Source organism: Strongylocentrotus purpuratus, unplaced genomic scaffold (assembly GCF_000002235.5).
Source record: "Strongylocentrotus purpuratus isolate Spur 01 unplaced genomic scaffold, Spur_5.0 spur5_scaffold_8, whole genome shotgun sequence".
Classification (NCBI taxonomy): Eukaryota; Metazoa; Echinodermata; class Echinoidea; order Camarodonta; family Strongylocentrotidae; genus Strongylocentrotus; species Strongylocentrotus purpuratus.
In genome coordinates, this window is record NW_022145614.1 from 23,853,967 (window position 1) to 23,875,456 (window position 21,490).

Sequence of the window (21,490 nt, forward strand, 5' to 3'; positions counted from 1 at the left end):
CGTTCTCTCATCTTTTACATCTCACACCCTCCCCGAGGAAAAGGGAGGAAGACAAGCGCCGACATAGTAATACATAAACATATGGATATATCAGAAAAGAAGAAAGTATAGTTGTAGACTAAACCATACCGAAATATAAACCTGTTCTTCATTGTGTCTCGTCTTAATGTCAACTTGTCTGGAAATAAATTTACTGATTGGTTCCAGACAACGATGACGTGGATGTATCCCAAACACGTCTTTGGAAATTAAGCCCTTTTCGTACATCTCTAGAACGATAATTATGCCGTAGAATTCGTTTGTGTATTATTTTGTAAACACACACAGTACACACAAAAACTGATTAATAACGAAATCAAGGGTCCAAGTATTTTGTAATTCAACGCAGTAAACTATAATCTGTCTGACAAATCTTTTAAATACTTTGGGTAATTTTTTTTGTTTAAGTAGGCCCTGATTTTGTGCACTCATTCAATTATTTTCATATTTTAATAACAGAAAAATAGATATAATGGATCACTCTTTTTTTAAAGTCTTTGCTGCGATCATGAAATATTGTTAAAGTTCAAAATTATAGTTTTTCAATATGTTTTACTTTAAAACACCAGTCGACTGTGCCGGCTTTAAATTGAGCCGAGATCGAAACTGCCGATATCAAACACATAAAAGGAATATATGACACGAACATTTATGCTAAATAAAATCATGTTTTCTGCTTGTCTCAAATTAGCGAATTTGATGGGTGTTTCATGACCCCGATTCTGGCTTTTAGATGAACCCAACCTTAAAGGCGGCCTGAAAGCGCAGACTGGTCTGTCATGTCAAGGGATAGTCGCAACCACACCATTTTGCTCATTCTGGCTGACCTATTAGAAAAAACGAAAAATACTATCCAGACGTTTGATTAACTACTTGTCAATTTTCATTTGGCGATCGCGAAGATTCACCGTGCCCCCTCGTCTATTGAATTAACCCGGAAAATAGGCGGGAGAATAGAGAAGAGACACGACTTAATAAATCTGACCGGTAGACTCATCATCGGTAGATTTGTCCAACATATATCGGAGCGCTGACCGACAGCGAACGGACAGCCGTCTGGTGCTCATTTTCCTTTAAATAGAAGTTACTCTCGTGATCGTATTCTTTAATTAGCCTTTGGTTGCTACAGCTATAGGCATCGCTAGCATCTTGATATTAAAGGCTGGAGTGTTGTTCGAAATTTGCCTATTTCACGATGAGGTAATATTGTGAATTTTGCCGGCAGGGGTAAAACAGTAGACAATGTTTTCAAATTGTCATTTTGTCAAATGTTCTAACGAAAAGGTCATTGATTTCTTCTGTTCGTTTAATCTATACTCGTTGTCTTTATAATAATAATAATAATAATGGTAATAATATGTCTCGTTTACCCAGGGTATAGCCTCGTCGATATTTACTGTTCTCCCTAAGGGCTCTGCAGTCACCCCTACTTTAGCCGAGCTACCAAGAAAGGTGCTCATGTATTCAAGGAATGTCTTCCTATATTCATTGTATATACTCCTACATTATAATTAATACATTATCAGGATGATCTTCAATGTTTTCTTATTACTTGGTCCAAGATACTGCTTCAGCATCATTATACTTTTCTGGTGTAAGTGATGTTCTAAATATTGACTAAATTTGAAGATTTTTGAGATCACATCGCGACCGATAAGTTCTCTTTATTAGAAGCAATAATCAAATGAATCCTGAATATGATTTGGTAATATAATTGTAGTTGCCTCGAGTTTGAAAACTGGTACATTGTCTAAACCTTTATATTCCTGAACAAAGAGTTATTGATTACCTTGGCGTTCTATGAAGTTCAAAAGGGCATGAGGTTTTAAGTATGATAGGTTGGCAAATGCATCTTTCAGCAGGTGAATAGTATGTCGTGGTAGTTTTTAGTCGCAAACGTTTTAGTGCAGAAAGGGCGCATTTCGTATACATATATAATAAAGGGACATTTGATAGCTTTGAAAACGAGCACGTTTATGTTTCTAAAAAAAGTAAAAGAAGCATAGTTCGTTCTTATGACATTTGGGACATACGGTTCTTTTTCCATTCATGTTTTCGTTCGATGTCTTTTTTTAAATGGCGCATGAATTAACACCATGTTAGTTGCTGACGCAGTCGTACGTCAGACTAATGACGCATCGTCTGATCATGTGTTAAAGGTATTACAATGGTTGCAAAGAACCATGATGGTGATGAAGACAGAAATGCATTTGTATAGGTTATGAGAACCGATAATGATGTAACATGCAAAACACCTATCGGCAATTCTGGGACTCCAATGATGTCTCAAATCTTAGATTTAATCGAATCCAATTCCTTGCTAGATCACATTGCTGGTGGAATAGGGTTTGAAATTGCGACTATTTTAACTATTCTTAGTAACAACTCGGTAGATACGGCAATCAAATTATAATGTATTTGATGGCTCATATTCCTCTTATCTCTTTAAAAATATAAAGAAATAAATAACATCTCCACTTTCATAATATGTGTAAAAGTGTGACTAATTCAAGTGCCGTGTAATCATCCTTTTCAATTTCCATGAAACGAAAATAGACAAGATGATATTAAAACATTTAAAAGAGAAAATCATTTTGTACTGACAGGACTGTTTTGAATCTTCGTTTCGCTTCGAAGAAACATGACAATCTGATGGGCTCGGAGGAATTTCAGTCACTACAAAAACAACTCGAACTTCAATTGCTATCGAAGACAGTTGCGAAAAGAATGATTAAAAAGACGAGATTATGACCAAATTGTTTGGAAAAGCCTGGTTTTCCATGAGATCGGCTTTCAATTTTCAGTGATTCGGATCCGAAGGAAAACAATCTGGCAAAGTTTTTAACCATCGCTCACCCGCCTCGCCTTTCATCTTCAACCATTTACGACGGGCGTTGACGGACAGCCGTAACCCGAAGGTGAGTCAGTGGCTTCGTCACCCGCAGAATTTGGCGGTTTTATCGCCAATTTAGTAAGGCAGCTCGGCTTTCCAACGTCAGCTGGTTGTCCATGTTCGATGAAGTGCTTTACTGTAGATCGGAGATGAGTTGGAAGAGATAGAAGGGGATGTAGAAGAGGGAGGATAATGAGGAAGAAGTGATAGATACGGCGCATGGAAGTGAGAGAGAAGGTTAAAGGAAGAAGACAGGATGGGCAGAGGGGCTTGCAAAATGCGAATTATTGGAGGGGCGTTAGTGCGATCATGGGAAAGATGAAATATATTAGATCGAAAACCACACACCTCAGATTAACAGGTAAACGAAAGATAAAATACGTCAGAACCAATGGCGAAGGAGGAAATACAGGAGGAGATATACCATCTTTGAAAATAACAAGGAATAAGTTGAGATTGGGACGAGAATGAAATACCGCTAGTAATACGGATGACATAAATAACGACTAAATTGATAATCTGATAAAGTTATCCTATATATTATAACCTAATGAGGAATGTCCTTTAATTATCTCAAAAGCCTTGATATTGGATAATGTAATTTATGGTCACGTCTAAACCAGAGATCATTAAGAAGAACCGCAAAACCTTGAAGAAATCATGTCTTACACCATGTACCATAATCGTTTCGCCTCCATCGCATCACATTTCCCTTCAGGGGGGGGGGGGGGTTAATCTGTGAACTTTGCAGGACATTTCCCGAGCTTCTTCTGCTTTGAGCTACACACCAACTGGACATTCTGTGATCAATGCCCTGGACTAAGGGGACACGTTCAGAAAGAGGGTTTACCCCTCCCCCAATAATCTTCCACAAATTCAGACACGTCACTTTGTTAATACACAACATACATGTATTTATTCTTGTGAAAAAATAATGCAATATACAGAATTTCTACAAGTAGCATATTCAGGATGAGAGCATCCCTAGATTTGTTTGAAGTGAATCCCCCCCGAAAATTTGGAAAATAAAATATGTACACCCATAATACAAAAACATCTTCGTAGTTAGACCTAATATCTTAAGATGCATGAACCTCATACCTTTCAGCTGACTCCGAAGTGCTCAAGAAAGGAGAAGTAAAAATTTTAGGACCCCGATCGGTTTCTCGCGTCTCTCACGTAAAATCAAATAAAGATGTTCATGAGATACTGTTGATTGTCAGGTTGGTCTTTAGGATAAGTCTTAGACATTCAATCTTTGTACAAACTGACATTTAATTGCCTGTTTGTACCTGCTAGACAAATTTTGTAATTTGTAATGTGGCCTTCTGCAGAATGCAGTGGTGGACAGCTTTGGGGGACGTCACTTACGAGAAAATATTCAACGCCCCCATCCCCACCACCTGCAATGTCAAACTCGGGCAACTAATCACAGTCAAGTTCCATCGTACATGCATGTTCATGATTCCTCCCATGCGTTATTACAGTAATGACTTATTGGTTAGACCGATCTAACCGCAGTGGTTCATTCAACAGGTGTAAGATCTGATTTTTAAGGTAAGCCTGCATGAGGTCACATTCATCGAGATGGTACGACACCTGTGACATAAGACAAAATACCAGGGGGAGTAGTAGATGGAGTGAGAGGGAGAGAAAGAGAAACTAAGAAAAATGGGAGAGGAAAAATTGTGGAGAAAAATATAGAGTGAATAAATTAGATGAAAAAGTATCGAATAGAAGGGGAGATAGATAATATAGACAAACTTATGCGGAGGAGGAAAGAGAGACAGAGAGAGAGAGAGGGGGGGAGAGAGAGAGAGAGAGAGAGAGAGAAAGAGAGAGAGAAAGAGAGACAGGCAGACAGAGCCCTAAATCCACGTAACGACATAGAACATGTTGAATAGTGCAATATTAGCTCCTCTACCAGCATGACCAGTAAAACACAAGAGAGAGAGAGAGAGAGAGAGATAGAAACACAATAGAAAGAGAAAAATAAAGTAGGAATATGAGTGGAGAGGGGAAAAGAGAGAAGGAAAAGTGAATAAGAGAGAGAAAGAGAGAGAGAGAGAGAGAGAGAGAGAGAGAGAGAGAGAGGGGGGGGGGGTACGTGGAATGGCGATATTGTGCGTAATAGCCGTAATTACCTCGTAGTTTTCTGACCTTCGCGTATCGACGAGAGACTTTCTGGCTTGCTGCGTTCGGCACATGAGAAAACAGCGAGACCCATGTCACTCCAGTTCATGTTCAACATGCTTACTTAATGCTCAGGGGTTGGTGAACTTTTCATCCTCCTCGCTCACTGGTAGCGGGGAAACCTGGAGGAGAGGGGAGAAAGGAGGTGGAGGGAAGGATGCTGTCTGCGAATATCCATTCAAGGAGACACTCATATTGCTTATTTATTGGCAAATAACCTTATAACCACGACGTTGGGACAATGTTCGAGCGACATTGATAATGAACGAGGCAGATGACGGATACAAGATAAAGAGAGACAGAGGGAGATGACATGGGACAACATTTCGTGATACATTCCACAAAATTAATGGCCAAGATATTTCAGACGATTATAAAAAAATGATCGCTTCTCAATCGATTACAAGTGCACCTATATTATTGGTTACCTCCTCGATTTCAGAGTATTTATTTTAGGGACACATTGTAAATGATTTTCATATGAAGAAGAAGACATCATTAAAATACGTTTGGCAGAAAGGAAAGGGCTCAGTACATAGGGCACCCGTCTTTGAACCATGGGGTCTATAGGTTCAAGACCCAGGAAAGTTAATAATTACCCGAGTAGTTGGTACCCCGGACTGCTTACATAATTATAAGCAAATAGTAGATTGCTTTGCAGGTAGAAATATCAATTGTCTTATGATCTTAGTATTGCTTTACATTAAAACACGTTATCACCAATGTCTACAAACAAGTCTGCATATTTTATGTCTAAATATGATTCGTTTCCCTACAGTTTCAGTGATGGGTAATTCTTCACAAAATATTCCTCAATTGCGCCTTTAAAAAATATGCAGCTCGAAAACAAAGCAAAATCATAAAGTAGCATATTATCTACACGCTAAGAGATGATATGTTTTTTTTTTTAAATAGATATTTTCATCTTTAAAACAAGAAAGAGATTGTTTAAATCCTCAGGCGAATACTCCTCTCTCTGGCTTCAAGACATGGACGTCTTCTGGACGAAAGCCAAGTACTTTCGGTTATAAGACCTGCCAGATACGTAGTAATGACGTCACAATGATGGGAAACAATATTATTCATGACGTGCAAGGTCTAGAAAGACCATTATTGTATCATGATGTTTTCCCAACATATTTTGCTGACTCCGAATTCCTGCTGGCAACGAAAGTATGGTTCAACGCCCCTTTTCGACGTCTGTTTCAATGTGGATCTTATTTCTCCTCACTCCCTCTCTTGTCTTTCTCTTTTTTTTGCATTCTTCGAAATAGCCCTGGAAATAGCTTGTGCAACCGAAACATTCCTAGAGTATCGTCATTCGCATGTTCTTTTTATAAAGAAAAAGATTTCAAAGATGGATGTACCCTATTTTGGCACGTGATCTAACAATGTAGTACTCTATATAGGAGGGAACACTAACTTGTCTTTTTCCGATTTATACAAGATGTGGTAAACGTGGTACATTGGCTAAATATGATGATCTTGGAAACCACAATTTTCCCAAGTTTGAGACTTAGCAAGTGCTTTCGAGCCCTAAGGAGTGACGTTCATCCCTCGAATGGGAATAAAGTCCCCAAGAGAAAGCGCTCTTCTTGCTTTCATAGGACACAGGTGGCGTAACAGGTATGTTATACATGAAATCACAAAATTCAAACAAAGTAAAACCACGAGGTGTGGAAACATAATCATGATAGTGATCGCACTTTAAACTTTGCTGTCGGAAATTTAGGGAAAGGAAACAAAAAGGGACAGTGTCAGTATATAGTACATGACCGTGGTTAAAAACGCATGCAATAATTTTTGTTTTCTTCCGATTCAATTGTCCTAATATAATGCAATTCTCCCGTGTTGTGGTCAACCGCTGCCGATTAAAGAAAAATAAATCCTTATGCCTTTTCAAAAAGGGTATTGCCACAAAAAACACAACCTAGGGAACAAAATGTTTTCGCGGATTTACAGTTTGGCAAAAATACAGATCTCGCGCTACACCGATCAACAAGTATACCACTAAAAGTGACCTGAAGAATAGCAAGGTGGGGTCCTCGCAAGTTCAAAATTTAAACTTTTTTTCACCCCTGTGGTTTTCCATCGTTACCCCCCCCCCCCCTCCATTTGAAATAGCTCAATGACCTATAATCTCCGTTGTAAAATTAAAAAAAGCTTTCGTGATGAACACTTCTTCCAAATGTGATCTACATGTATGCAAGGAAAGCTCTAAGTGGTCCTTTCAACATTGAACCTATTTTTATCTGTGTAATTGCATACATGATTTCGATGACGGAACATTTTTTGTCTTATAAGTGCAATCATTTGGACTTTTTCCTATGTAAATGTTCCTTAAGTCATGTATAATTTACTTTTCATTATTTTAGGGGGATTGATGATCTCTGTTCTTTTAATGAACTAACACAGGTTGAAGAAAAAAAAGTTTTATAAAAAAGTAACAGTGGGTAATTGATATCTTTATCTAGTTACACCTCGATTCCATGCGTATGACTCATTTGTGAAGCATTCTTCGAAGTGTGCTGAGAAAGAATCAAAACTCAGATAAAGAAATTAATTGATATATAAATCAATCCCCCAAATAAAGCTGTATTTTCATCGGCGACGTGGATTGGCTAGTCCTTTAACATGATATGTGGTTATATTAATCGTTCATAATACTAAAGCGATCCCTGTGTGCTCATGAAATAATCGCTGGAGATAACATAACACATTATCCATAGTCATATTGTTAGTCATGAATTGATTTTCTATGAATGAACATTCATATATCATAATATATTGATTAATCAGCCATTTATTTATTTCTAACATTTATACAGGTTAGGAAACTTTCACCAATAATGCTGGTCTTCCATGAGACACCGTTTGGTAACAATCAAATGCAACAACAATAACGAATTTAAACTCAAAACATTGAAGATAAAGGTGAGTTCTGGTAATGCGATTGCATTGTGAAAGAAAAGGTGTGGAATGGATCAGAACAGTTGATCATGTAGCATGTAAATATTGGTGTGCACTGCAAGGTTCTAGAGTCATCAAATTCATCATAAATTTGGCCGAGTCTTGGTAAAGTAACAAGCACTGTACACAGAAAGCTATATATGGGACAACACACATGGTGTCGGGGCTAGTACTACCTTGATTTCCTTGTCTTTCTATGCTCATTACTCAGCCAGTATACATTTTCTTCCTAAATTGCTTGGCACATGTCATTTATTTGTAATCTTGAACATTCAATGTAGGTTTCGTTTGATTCTGTGAGAATTAATTTTCTTTTTTTACCAGAACTGGAGTTTATCTTTAACATAAAAAACACAACATAGAAGAAAATAAGTATATACATGTATATATATTCTTTGGTATCCTCGTCAGACTGAGGAGAGCTTATAAAATTAAATGTGGTTCATCCTCTAATTTTACCGAAAATTAATTAGTGTTCCTTTCATATCACTTTGAAAACATAGCCAAAGTTATATTGACCCCTAGTCCAGATTCAGTCCGTTCGTTCTTTTTATCCCCCACACACAGCGCGGTCTCTCCACTGATCGCGCAATCCCCAAATTTTCGTCCATTCAGGACCCAGATTTAGAGGAATGGCTAGGTCTACTTTCAACGTTGAGGGTGTGTTATTTATCAGCTGATTGGGTGCGCTAAACGAAAACGGTACAGAGGCTGGACTAATTGACCCCTAGCCCATCGTTCTCTCTCTCTCTCTCTCTCTCTCTCGCTTTTTTTTCTCCTCATCTTTTTCCTCAATTCCTCCCTCCGTGTCTCTCCCCCTCTCTCCCGTTCATTCATCCCTTCTGGCAATTCAGCTACCCTAGTAAAACGTGCCCCCAAATCGGTTGTTCCTTCACATACAGCAGACGACAAGCCTTTAATATGATGGATACATTAATTAGGTCACATCGCGATTTTTTCGAGCAGAACATCAAAGGAAACGTAAATGGCGGGAAACAATGTAAAGAGGAAGCCCATTATCAATAGCTTTTTGGTAGACGGGGAGACGCTCTTTGGAACAATTAACACGTTTTCGGCAGATAACTCGTCACGAGTCCATCTGCTTAGCGATCTAGGTCTTTGAACCCGCAAACTTATGTTCTGGTCTTTTTCTAAATAGCAACTGAATGATTATCAAAGCAGACAGAAACAACGAGGGGAAAAGAGATTAGAGAGGGAGGAAATAATGTGAAGAAGAAAATGTTTAAATGTTTAAGAGGTAAAAGGTAAAAGCGAATGGAATGGCTAGCTTACGGTGATGTGTATACAACCAAGATAAGAGAAATGAAAAACAAAATACTGGCTCTTTCAGGTGCAGGGATTTCAAAGATTATTCCTGATTAAAAGAAAACATTCTCAAGCTTGCTGATGCAGTTATCAAAGACATATTTAACCATCTGAACCTTTCATATCATGACTATTCATTGTTTACCTAAATAAACGTTAAGCAATTGGTGTCACTTGCATAGCCTGAGGTTGGATGGGATTACAATCCCATTCAGTCTTGTTATTACTGTTTTTAAAAAAATGATACATAAAAAACCCCATCTCATCAATCCTTTTGGCCCGACAGCTCACCCCTTCCCCATGTTGATGTTCCACAAAGCCTTGAATCGGAGAAGATGGTATAGGCCTAACAGCTTCATCGAAAGAGGACATAATGTACCTGCACAACATACATGCCCCCACGGATACCCTCATGTTATCATTATCATTTCATGTATCTAGTTTCATGGGGACAATTAAAAAAGATTAGTATTTTAATATTTAATACCTATAAGAGCCGTCTCACACCAAATCCGCATGCAAATTGATACCACAATTTGGGTTTAGAAAGTGGGTAGTACAATAGCCTAACAGGAAGTTGTTACAAAGATTCTTCCCTGGTCGGATGGACATAGGCACGATTAGGGTCCGAGAACAAGATTAAAGCCCCTCCAAAGTGTTGGTAACCCCATCTTCGCAAAAAACTTGATGGCAAAATTACACTTGAATTGTATCATAATGTGAAAGCGGATGTCATTTTAGAAATACTTCTGCAAAGACGCCCCCCCCCCCTAAAAAAAAATGTGTTTGAAGACAAATATTGATAAAAGAATACATAACTTAGGTTTTCTATTGTACGCAGAAAACCTAAATTTGGTATTCTTTCAGTAATATTCCACTTAAAACACATTTCTTTTGAAGATCATTGCAGAAGTGTGTCTTAAATGACATCCGCTTTCGCATTATGATACAATAATAATTATTTAAGTGAAATATTGCCATTATTGTTGAGGCTCCCAACGCTTTAGAGGCGCTTTAACGAGAACTTGTAATGCAGCCGGTACTTTTGTTCAAACTCGGTCGTAGTCGAAATCTTACATTGTGCTTAATACGAGTGGATTTAACTGTTTTTAGTGGAAATAAGGTCTATACAGCCTAGTGAGAACAGCTCTCCAGAGTGTCAAATCCTAGAGCCTCGTTAGCGCTCATCAAGTTCATCACCCCCGAGCCCATCCCGACACAACTCCGTGTTGCATCGCAGCTAGGAGGCCTGCATGCAGGGGTGGGTGCCAAGTCGGACTACCGGTAGGATCAGGATCTAATCTCTAAAGTGTCTTCATCCTAATCTCTTCCATACACGGAAAAGGGTGCAAGGAGAGTATCGGGTTCCCTGATGAACCCAGAATGAGGACGTCGAGGGTTCATCGATTGCTTCAGGATGTGGTAGAGATTAGAGATGGTGATGACATTGTGACAGCACATACATACACCCGGGCATTCTTCAAGCACATAGCCATTACACCCCGCATTCAATGCAATGTAAATGACGTCTCGTGTACAACTGGTGTAATTGAAACGAAACGCCAATTCGATTGCGTCAAGCCTTTGACCACTTGTAATTATTTACCACTAATTTAAGGGGTAAGATGTAACTCTCACATGGCGCACTAGTCGCTGATTGCCGTTACATATACATGCTTAATGCACACAAGGCGTTACTTCGGCCTGTAAACTTAATTATTGTATCTGCCTGTAATTTTTTTTTTTTTTTTTTTGCTCCCCAACGTCAGCAAAATGACGCCGAGTGTGCAACAGCTCATTATACCTGTTACATACGAAATGTCATTTCAACTGCGTTATTACCTACGCTATTAACGAAACCTATGCGCCAATATAATTCAAAGCAGAGTTTGCTCATTCTGTATTTGGCTTTGGGTACGAGACGCGTCAAAGATCATGCCAGTCGCTGACGCAGTCCTCCGTCAGCACATTGTGATTCGTGTGCAACGGGCATTAGACGACTTAAAACGATGTTTGAAAGTTTGAAGTGGGATCTTCCCCTAGAACACGAAGACATCTTCAATGTAAAGCTAATTTGACTAAGCTTGATAATACTTGCCATATTATCTAAACTGATGAACCTCAGATTCGAAAGGAACCATACGGTCACGTTAAAAATTACATGTTTTGATTTTGAACTCTTTTGAAAAAGAAAACAAATAATCAGTAACAATTACAACTTACAAAGCGGCAATAAAAATCCATCGCTCCAATCGTCTTTGTTCGGCCACCGGTGATCAATTATAAGGCATTGAACGAATCTGAAAGACGGGGAGTATTCATTTCAAATCGGACACATTACATTAACTAAACGTTGTTGGCAGACCTATTTTAGATACGGCGCCATCGACTGGGGATGGGACCGCTGCGTAGGAAAGCGAGGGCATTGGAGAGCCTATAGCGGAATCTGGAGTACAAACTAGGCTAGATCTTTCAGATTTGACGGGTCGAGTGTCTACTCGTTAATCCTGCAAGTGCCTGGGTGGAGGAAATCTATGTTTCGGGTGAAGATAGATGGGGAAATAAGAAGTGAGAGGTTACGCTTAAGTCTGTCAACGACTGGCTTCAATTAGCATTTCATGCTATGGGTTTTAATGATGTCTATATTTCATTAAGGTAAACCACAGTGTGAATGAAGGTCATTTTAATTGAGAAAATGTGTTTTCACTGTTATTTTGGACCCTAAAATAGCATCACTAATAAATGGGCAAGTGATCGAAAGGACCTCAATATCATCAAAAGAGTCCGATTTCACAGTCTGGCTGGATTAACCATTTCCCCTTGAAATACAATTTTTCTTATTGTAGTTATGCGCTCTATTATTTTGTTTAATTATTATTTCACTACACATCCCTTTCCTTCTACAATGTAATGATTTTCCTTTCAAATTCTCTCCCTCTCTCTCTTCTCTCTCTCTCTCTCTCTCTCTCTTCCCTTGCTGCCTCCCTCTATTTAATTTCATTTAACCAGTATCGATCTTTCTCTCACTATTCCCCTGAATATGCACGATGACTATATTGCTTGTAGATGGATCAGGGGGGCGTTTCACAAAGATCTTAAGTTGAACTTATCTCTAAGTTGGACTTAAAAATTATGGAAAGCCAATAGCATCTTTGAAAATATTTTGTAAAAGTTATTTTGAAAGGCATAAAATGTTGATTCAAATCATTCATATCTTCTATCATCAAGGAGATTTAATATTCTGGATGTGAAATTTATAAAAAGTCTAAAATACTTGAATTTCTGCTTTTGAATATATTTCATTTTAAGGCTCCAATGGCTGTCCATAATTTTTAAGTCCAACATAGAGTTAAGTTCTACTTAAGATCTTTGTGAAACACCCCCAGGGCTGCGAGGAAGATGAAGCATTGTTAGAGGAGGATGGATTGACCACTATTATCATTTCAAATTTGATAAACTCTTAATGAAATGATTTAGGCCTGTATTACATAAATTTAGGCCATCTTGTCAATGTTGATCCGACGTAATGCAGCGAGGCCTTTGCAAGGGTTGACCCGATTTTATAAGACAAGGTCAGCTATGACAAATGAGGATACCAGGGTTTGTGTCATTGCCACTTCTATCAATTTATATATTCATTTTGTGTGTGTCCCCCCAGAACAGAATGGATTTTCAAGCGTATAGGATCGGAAATTGGACAAGAAAGCGAGAAATTACGATCGAGGGAGTTCGGTCGGAGCAACATCGCCGTTTTTAAAAAAAAGAACCTCCTACTTCATTGCCCCATTTTCAAATGACACAAGATCTTAATACTTGGATGCGAGGAAGCAGAACGGTGGCGTATCCATTCCTTAAAGAAGGTGGCGTACGCCCCTCCCGCTGAAGACCCGAGGAGGAGTGGGGATCATTCAGATTGCAGTGTGTCTACGAAGGGCAGCACAGATATACATTCCAACTCGGGGTATGGAATGGACAATTTACAAATGATTGAGAAATAGTTGAGTAAGTGTGGGAGTACCTTGGTATATTGATGAAGCTCTTGACTCTCGTACGAGAAGTCCCAGGTTCGATCCTTGCGTGGTGCTTACATCCTTAGACAAGGTGTTTTGACCACACCTGTCCCTCTTGACCCAGGTATATTTAATGGACACCTGACAATGCTACATGCATAGGGGTAATAACTGCATGACCCGCGCAAAGAGTAGTATTAATATTGATGTAGCCACCCTTGTGAAATAACAGCAAATTACTACATCATGATTATTTTTAAAGAAAATAATTGAGAAAATTTAAAATCAAAAGACAATTCAACCTCTCCCCCCCCCCAACTCCACTTTATCAATCTGGATTCGCCACTGGCAAGATATTTCTAGCGTGGGAGAAGATACATCGATTTTGAGATGGCGAGGTCTGATTGGTGAGCGGGTGTGTTGATATGAATGGTGCCAAGAAGAGTTTGATGTATCGGCCCACTGCCTCGGAAGGACGTGGACCCGTAACAAACTTCGAGCCATGTTAGATTGATCGTCGAAATATATAGAGGGACGTACGGCAACGAAAGATAAGTAGTACAATATTTTTGCTTTCTCTTGAGCAATGGCGTAGCTAAGAGACCTTATTCAATCACAACTGTCACATAGAGCTGTCCCCCTCAAAAAAAAAATGGGTCACGGATCCCATAAATAAATTTCATCGAGAAAATATGGAAAATGGTGGAGTTAGAGTGCATGGCGGTCTCGATCAAAATAATTTGTAAGATTAGAAAATGTGAGAAGGTCTGGAAAGGGATAATTTACATGAGCTCGGGCCTTTTTTTTGCTATAAGTGATTCAATTCATGTTTTCTTCGTCAGGGGAAGTCCATCCTGATACCAAGTTGGTTTTGATAGAAGCAGACAAATGACAGAAACAGGTCAGTGAGAGTTTCAGAAGAAAAAAAAAAGATTAAAAATAAGAAAGTTATGAATTTTGAAGGTGTGATCAATCAAACACAAATTGGCAACTCTATGACGTACCTTGTGAGGTCCCCTCTCATTTACCCTGTACTAAAAGACTTCATAAAATTATATTTTCCCATAAAAATTAGTGAAATGTGTATCTCTGATGTTTCTGCTTGTATCAAAACCAACTTTTATTATCAGGCTGTACATCCCCTTTAAACTTCGATTGTAGGGCCCTCATCGACAGTCCTTTTGTCCACATTTACGTCGACAAAATTGGACCTATGCAGATGTAACTTTCTTTCGTCGAATATGTAAGACAATTTCATTTTGTCAGAGGATTAAAATGATAAATACGATATGATTAGAGAATATATTTTATTAAGCCACTTTATATTCTTTGCCTTTAAATGTATGAAACCAACAATAACTTGTTTAATTCAAGAAATGAGTTCGCAAAATGTGGTTTTTGGTTTAATATCTGAAAACGTATGGCACCAGATGTCGCTCTGACAACTGATATAAAGGAACATAATTTTGTTAATATCCTAGATTAAATATTATGACATTAATAACATAATGGATAAATATATATGAAGGGTCAGAACGTACAATTACCAATGTTGATATAAGGGATGACACATTGGAAAAGAAGAAATGGAGTCAATTATTATCCCTCGAAGAGTATTGAAGGAAACAGGGAGGATTCCGAGCTCTAACTAGTTGGAGAGAGACGTATAAACTAATCGCAGAAAATGTCTTCTAAGACGATCACTTAATCCCGAATTTCTCTGGCAGGCAGGCAGAACGGTGGCAGTGCCCTCGGGAGAACATGTTGCAAGGAATATATCGCTAATTGCTACCGGATTGAGTGAGAGGCGAGAAATAAAGAGTGATGAGACACAGCGTCTACTTCACTGTCTGTTTCTTTTCTTGTTGTGTTGGCATCGTCAGTGAGAGAGGGAGGGAGGGTAGAATGCCTGGTAATTAGGTCGGACTTGCCACCCCTAATCACTCATGTACCCCTATCTTTAATCCAGTTAAAGTTTAAAGAAAAGGGGGCATTGCCCCCTAAAAGTGCTCTAATTTTTTACAGGAGAAAAGAGACCGAAGACGATTTGGATAAACATGAATGCTCTAGAGAGCATTCGGGTATTAGTGTGTTCGACATAAGCAGGGTAAATTAAAATTGAGGTTGAAAATCTCAACAACAAAAAACAAATGTGATACAGATTTTATTTCGGTTTCAGATATTATAATCACGGAAGCTGTAATCGAAAGGAAAACTTTCTAATAGGATATGAATTTATAGAGCCCTGTCTTCCACGACGACATACGACCCCATACCACACTCGAATATCCATGTATGGTGAAAGCCTCTCTTCTATGTTTTCAAAGTTACCAAGTATATTTTATTCCCAGGGGATGATTATTAGAGCAGGGTGTACCTTGTTATTCACTACTCAGGTAGTGAATTATTTATCAATTAAAAAGAATCATAAGTCAATGCACAAAGATTGTCTCGCTGTTTATTGCATTCGAATTTGTTCTCCATGGTCATAATGCTTTCCATGTAACGCTCTTGTTATTTTGTGCACCATAGCCCAGAAACTATTTTAAAATGCATTCGGGTATTTTTCTTTCTCAAATATTGATAATTCTTTTATTTACAGATTTTGTAATGATGACGACATCATCATGATCATCAAATCACCGTTATCATTCACCATCGTCATCATCATGATTTCATCATCATCATCATCATCATAATCATCATCATCATCAACTACAACAACAACAAAAACATCACCATTATTATCATCGTCATCATTACATTATCAACATCGTGATATCAATTAGTGTAAATACACCTTGTGTATCATTCGAATAAGTTGATAGCTTCCCGTAATTAAGAAGGCCTAGACCTAGTAAACAGTAGGCCAAAGTAAGTAGTGTGGTTAATAAGTAGTAGGCCAAGTGAGCACTATAGTAGACCTAGTACCTGTACAAGTGTAGATCACCTAGCACCGGTTTTTGTTAACACTCGAGGGGTTTCCTTGCGACGCGTGTCCCTTGGAGCGCGTCACCTACGAATCTTGCATTACAGGAAGCCAGACGATTGGCTAAAAGATAGTAAACAATAAGTTGTAGAAAAACAATATCTATAGAGCAAGAAAATGTGTTCCTGAGTTAACAATTTAAATTTAAATTGGGTCCTGAAGACATCATAATAGGAGACGGAGTGAAATTGAGTAAAGTTCCTTTCGAAATGATACGAGGGCCCCGTTTTATGGAGAGCTGCGTTTCGTCCGAATTAATATCGCTAGTCACATATCCCTTGTTTAGATAAATTTCTCTTTCCTTGTCTTTGTTTAATTTTTTTTAAATTTCATTCACAAAATTTGACAGGTATCTAAAACAGTAAAAACGATCGGAAACCTGACAAAGGATGACCTGTGATGTCACTACTTTACGAATTTCAGGCATTTGCAATCTCGATATCACCAGCGTCAACGACAATAGGCAATATAAAATGCACCTGTAAATATGTATGTCTTATACAAGATCATGTTTAAAACTCATTTGCCTCTAGCTCTGTATGCGACGCTCCGACATTTGCTCCGTGACCACATTTTGCCTTTAGCTTTATCTCGGAAAAAATAACTGAATACAAATAATAAGTAATTCCAGTATCTAAAAAAAAATGTATTGACCTCCGAGTTGTCGTGCATCGGCCAGCATAAGCCTGACGGTACTTGGCAACTGAAAACTATTTGTGCTGCAATTCTTTCCCCTATATTGTAATATGTTAATTGAAAAACGCAATCAAAGGTATGCTTCAGAGGACAAAAACAGGGAAGATATGGGGGTGGAGGAAATGGGGGGGGGGGGGGGGGGTACAAGCTCCCACTCTGGCACATCTTAACTATATCTTAAATACAGAGAGAGAATGCACAATAGGTAACAATTTTAGACCTATGTGTGACCACTTGTATTACAAAATGATAATGATATTAACAAAATTGGATTTGTATAGCGCCTCTTCCTGAGGATACAATGCGTTGTATATATATTTTGTTTCTTTCTTTCTTTCTCGTCAATCATGGATCTGTCACCGTAAGAGGATTTTGATCTTTCACAACAAGTTACAAGGTCTGTCCACATCTCGCATCCTAAACATGACCGATCTGCAAATATGATGTATTTTCCCCGGTGTATGTGCCTCATCGTCAATTCCATAGACAGTATTCAATATCTATTTTCGGACTACGCCCAGATACATATCTTGGCAATTTGTTTCAGATGCATTACATTTAGTTTCCAGCAATCAAATGCCCCCCCCCCAAAAAAAAAAAAAGAAAAAGAAAAAGAAAAAAGAAAGAAAAAAAGAAAAGAAAAGAGAATCAACAAAATCAACAAAAAACTTCCCCTGTGATGTGAAAGGACTCAATCCAGCATACCTTCAGAACCCACTTAATTCATAAAAGAATATGCCAATAATCGCTTCCCCGCATCCATTTTAGTTCCCTAAATGAGCACCAAATAATGCATTTTCATAACTTGTATTTTTCATGTTTTATCGCTTACTTTTTACCCATTCTCATGGCTTGTGCACCCCCCCCCCCCCAACCCCTCCTGGCCATGCAGAGGATCATGGATCAGCCAACGATCATTACCTATAAGATCGAGGCTAGGAAAGACTCCATCAGACATTGCAGAGCCTAATGGGTTGGGTACGGTCTTTTCTCTCGCTGGTCAGGGTTATAGGGGACGATTGATACCCCTAAATAAAAAAGAAAAGGAGAGGGAACAAAACTGGGAAAATTTGTAAAGAATTGAGAGTGACGTATCCCCAAACGACAGCTGTCTGTCATGCGTGGAGGTGTGGAGAGATGTGTATTGTGTAAGAAGACCGTCACAGGGCACCGTGCCGAACCCCGAGAGCCGGGCAGGCGAGCCGTGTCACTCACATCAATCATCGCCGTGTTAAGGGGGTCAACGTGACTGACTGGCTGACTGACTGAAGATGGCTCGATTCCGTTCGCTCAGTTTGAGCGAACGGGAGTGAAATAATGACGATACGTCCATTCATACATCGCAGCTACTCTACTATACTATACTCTACTGCGCTTTCTACAAAATATCATATCAAAGGATTAAACGTAATGACGATGGGAACTTATGACATGGTCACAATCAAAAAAATTTAACGCGATATCTTCTTACCGAATCATAATTGTCGAAGCCATCGGTGCGTCCTGAGCATCATTCTTACCATGAGCATCACCATCACCTTTCACATAATTTTCCATATTTTAATCGTTGGTATTATCACCAATACCATCTCCATTAAAAAAAAGGACTGGCCATAATGACAACTATGTAACCATTAATTTTTTTAAGCTATAATAACTTTGAGAGATGGGCACAGGAGAAGACAGATTGGCACTTTGACGCCAGGTAGAAGAGAGGAACGGAAAGGAGGAGATGGATAAAGAGAGAGAGAGAGAGAGAAAGAGAGAGAAAGAAAAGGAGAGGAAAGAAATAGTGGTGACGGAGGTGGAGATATATATATTTTTATATATATTGTTTATAGAGAGGATGAGGAAAAGAGCGAGAGAAAGAGTTGGGAGAGTTTTAGAACCGGAGATGGAGAGGGAGTAGAGGAGGGTGACGAGAAATCAGACTCCTTTGTCAATGTTCGTCAAATACTGTTTGCACGCAGTCGCGCTTTCAGTTTCACTAACTTTGGCGAAGGAGAGAGAATGCCATTCATATAGCAGCCAGGGCGAACAAAACATTAGTTGACATAACCCGATCAATTTTTCAGGCAAAAATGAAGGTATTTAGGAATGCGGAGATCGGTTTTCGTTGGCTTTATCCCTTGGCCTAAATTCCGAGACATGGAGATTAAATGGTAAAGCTAAAAAAGACGGTAAACAGTTTTGAAAGCTATCGACATGTGAGTTTATCCCCGAGGGTTATGTTCATGGCTAGAATTCTCTGATTATTATGAGCCCTTTTATACTCTTTTCCTCCACCCTTTTGATGGTAATTGAGTTCTCAATTTGTAATGGTGGCGCAGTTGTGAGCATAACAGGGGCAATACTCTACAGTTGCTCTGGGACGAATCTTTGGCAAAACATCGAAAGAGGGTCAATACTCGAGCGGAATTGAAAGAAAAAAAGGGTTTGTCCTCCGTCATGATTGATTAAGTAGAATTTTTAATGATAAATTGAACACATACAAATATAAAGATCAGAGGTATAAGATATAAAGTAAATTCCTGTGATATAGGTTGGTTACGAGATATGCCTTTGGAATACCGATATACATGTACATGTATACTAATAACTTATACAAGCAATACAAAATATTTTATACTTAAAACTCCTATAATTTCCGAACAATATTCCCCCTTTTTTCAAACCCATTTTAGGAGGGGGGGGGGGGGTGGGGGGGGGCAACACTCAATCATAACAGAAAATGGAATAACTTTATTTTTCTTATATGAGGTAAGCTAATACGATTGCCGGGCCCTCAGAGATAACAGTATTGACACTGATGATGCTACCATAGGTAGACAAGGCATTTTTATTAAGATTTATTATTTTTATCGGAATATTTCCTTTTGCATCTTCAATTAACATATAGAAAGAAGATTAAGTAAAGAGTATACAGGTACATGGGGAAAAGGTCGTAAAATATACAAATAACTTTTTTCTCACTGATCACAAATTTGTCATTGAAATTATGTGCAGTATCTCCATTCACAGCGAAATAACCCTTCCCCCCCCCTCCCCATCGTCCCCATCGTCCTCCTTGTAGACAACTGAAACAGCTGCTCTGACCGACAGCCCTAGATGTTTACACGGTCTAGAGTTAGAAAAGGGCGAAGTCTTCAGCTACCTTTAACCCTTCCTCTCCCATGGCATTCATTTCGCCCTTCCAATCTTCCGATTCTACACGGAGTAGGATCCGAAGGCTTAAGGGGAATTGCATGCCACTAGAGGGTAAGGCTTGGCCGAAAACAAGTACCCCTCTTCTATCACATTGTCGGCAGTTTATAGGACACATCCGTTTGCTCCCTTTGAATGGGACATCCTCAATTTGAAATCAAAATAAGCGAGTCTCTGATGAGATGATTATCTCCAACATTCAATTTACGCAAATTCATCCAAGATGAGAACCTGCATTAAATTGTTGCACGTGATCGACAAGCGAACATAATTCCTTTTTCTTTCGTTATTACAATCGAAACTCAAAGCCGATGAATGTTATGGATACATTAAGATGATAACATTTTAAGAAAGGCGAGAAGTGCTGGGAAGGACATGTTTAAAGTTGGTCTTAAAGTTTCAGAATTATGACGATGTACTCAAAAAGATAGTTCAATTCATAATTCAAAAACAAAATATTATGGAAAATAGATGCCATAACTTGGTATCTATTCAGAATCACTTCATAAGTATTACCGTGTGAGGTGAATAATGTTCTGAAAGAAAAGCTCTTAAAAGAAAAGAAACGCGATTATATATCTGTACCTAATTGAAGAGGAAAAGGAAAATTTAGACGTCATGATCACATTTAATTAAATTTAACTAACGAGACCCTACGTACCAATGACACAAAAAACACCAAAATATATGTATATTTAGGGGAAAATAGAAGAAAATGTTATGATTGCAAGCTTTGCTTTAGATGACATTTGCTGTTGCACACGAAGCGTCATTTTACTTGCGTTATTACCTCCGCTAATCAAGCATATGGAGGCAATAATGACGCAAGCAAACAAATTCACTGCAATAACTTACTTTTGATTCCGATTCACTTTTCGTACGTTTTCACGCTTGCATGTCGCGTCAAATATCGTGCAAGTTGACTCACGTCATCAAATGGTTCAATAATATATTTACTTAATCGTTGGTTTTTTAAAAGCATCATTTTTTTTATGCCACATATAATTCGTTTAATGCAGACATAGAGGTTTTTTTTCCTTCTCAAGAAGTATAAATCTTTTTCGGAACTGCTTAAAAGTTTAAGGTGGAGGCGTTTTTCTTAACCCGACCCACTTTCTAATCCCACGTCCCTCGACCCCCTCTCTCTCTTCATCTCTCTGTCTCTCTGTC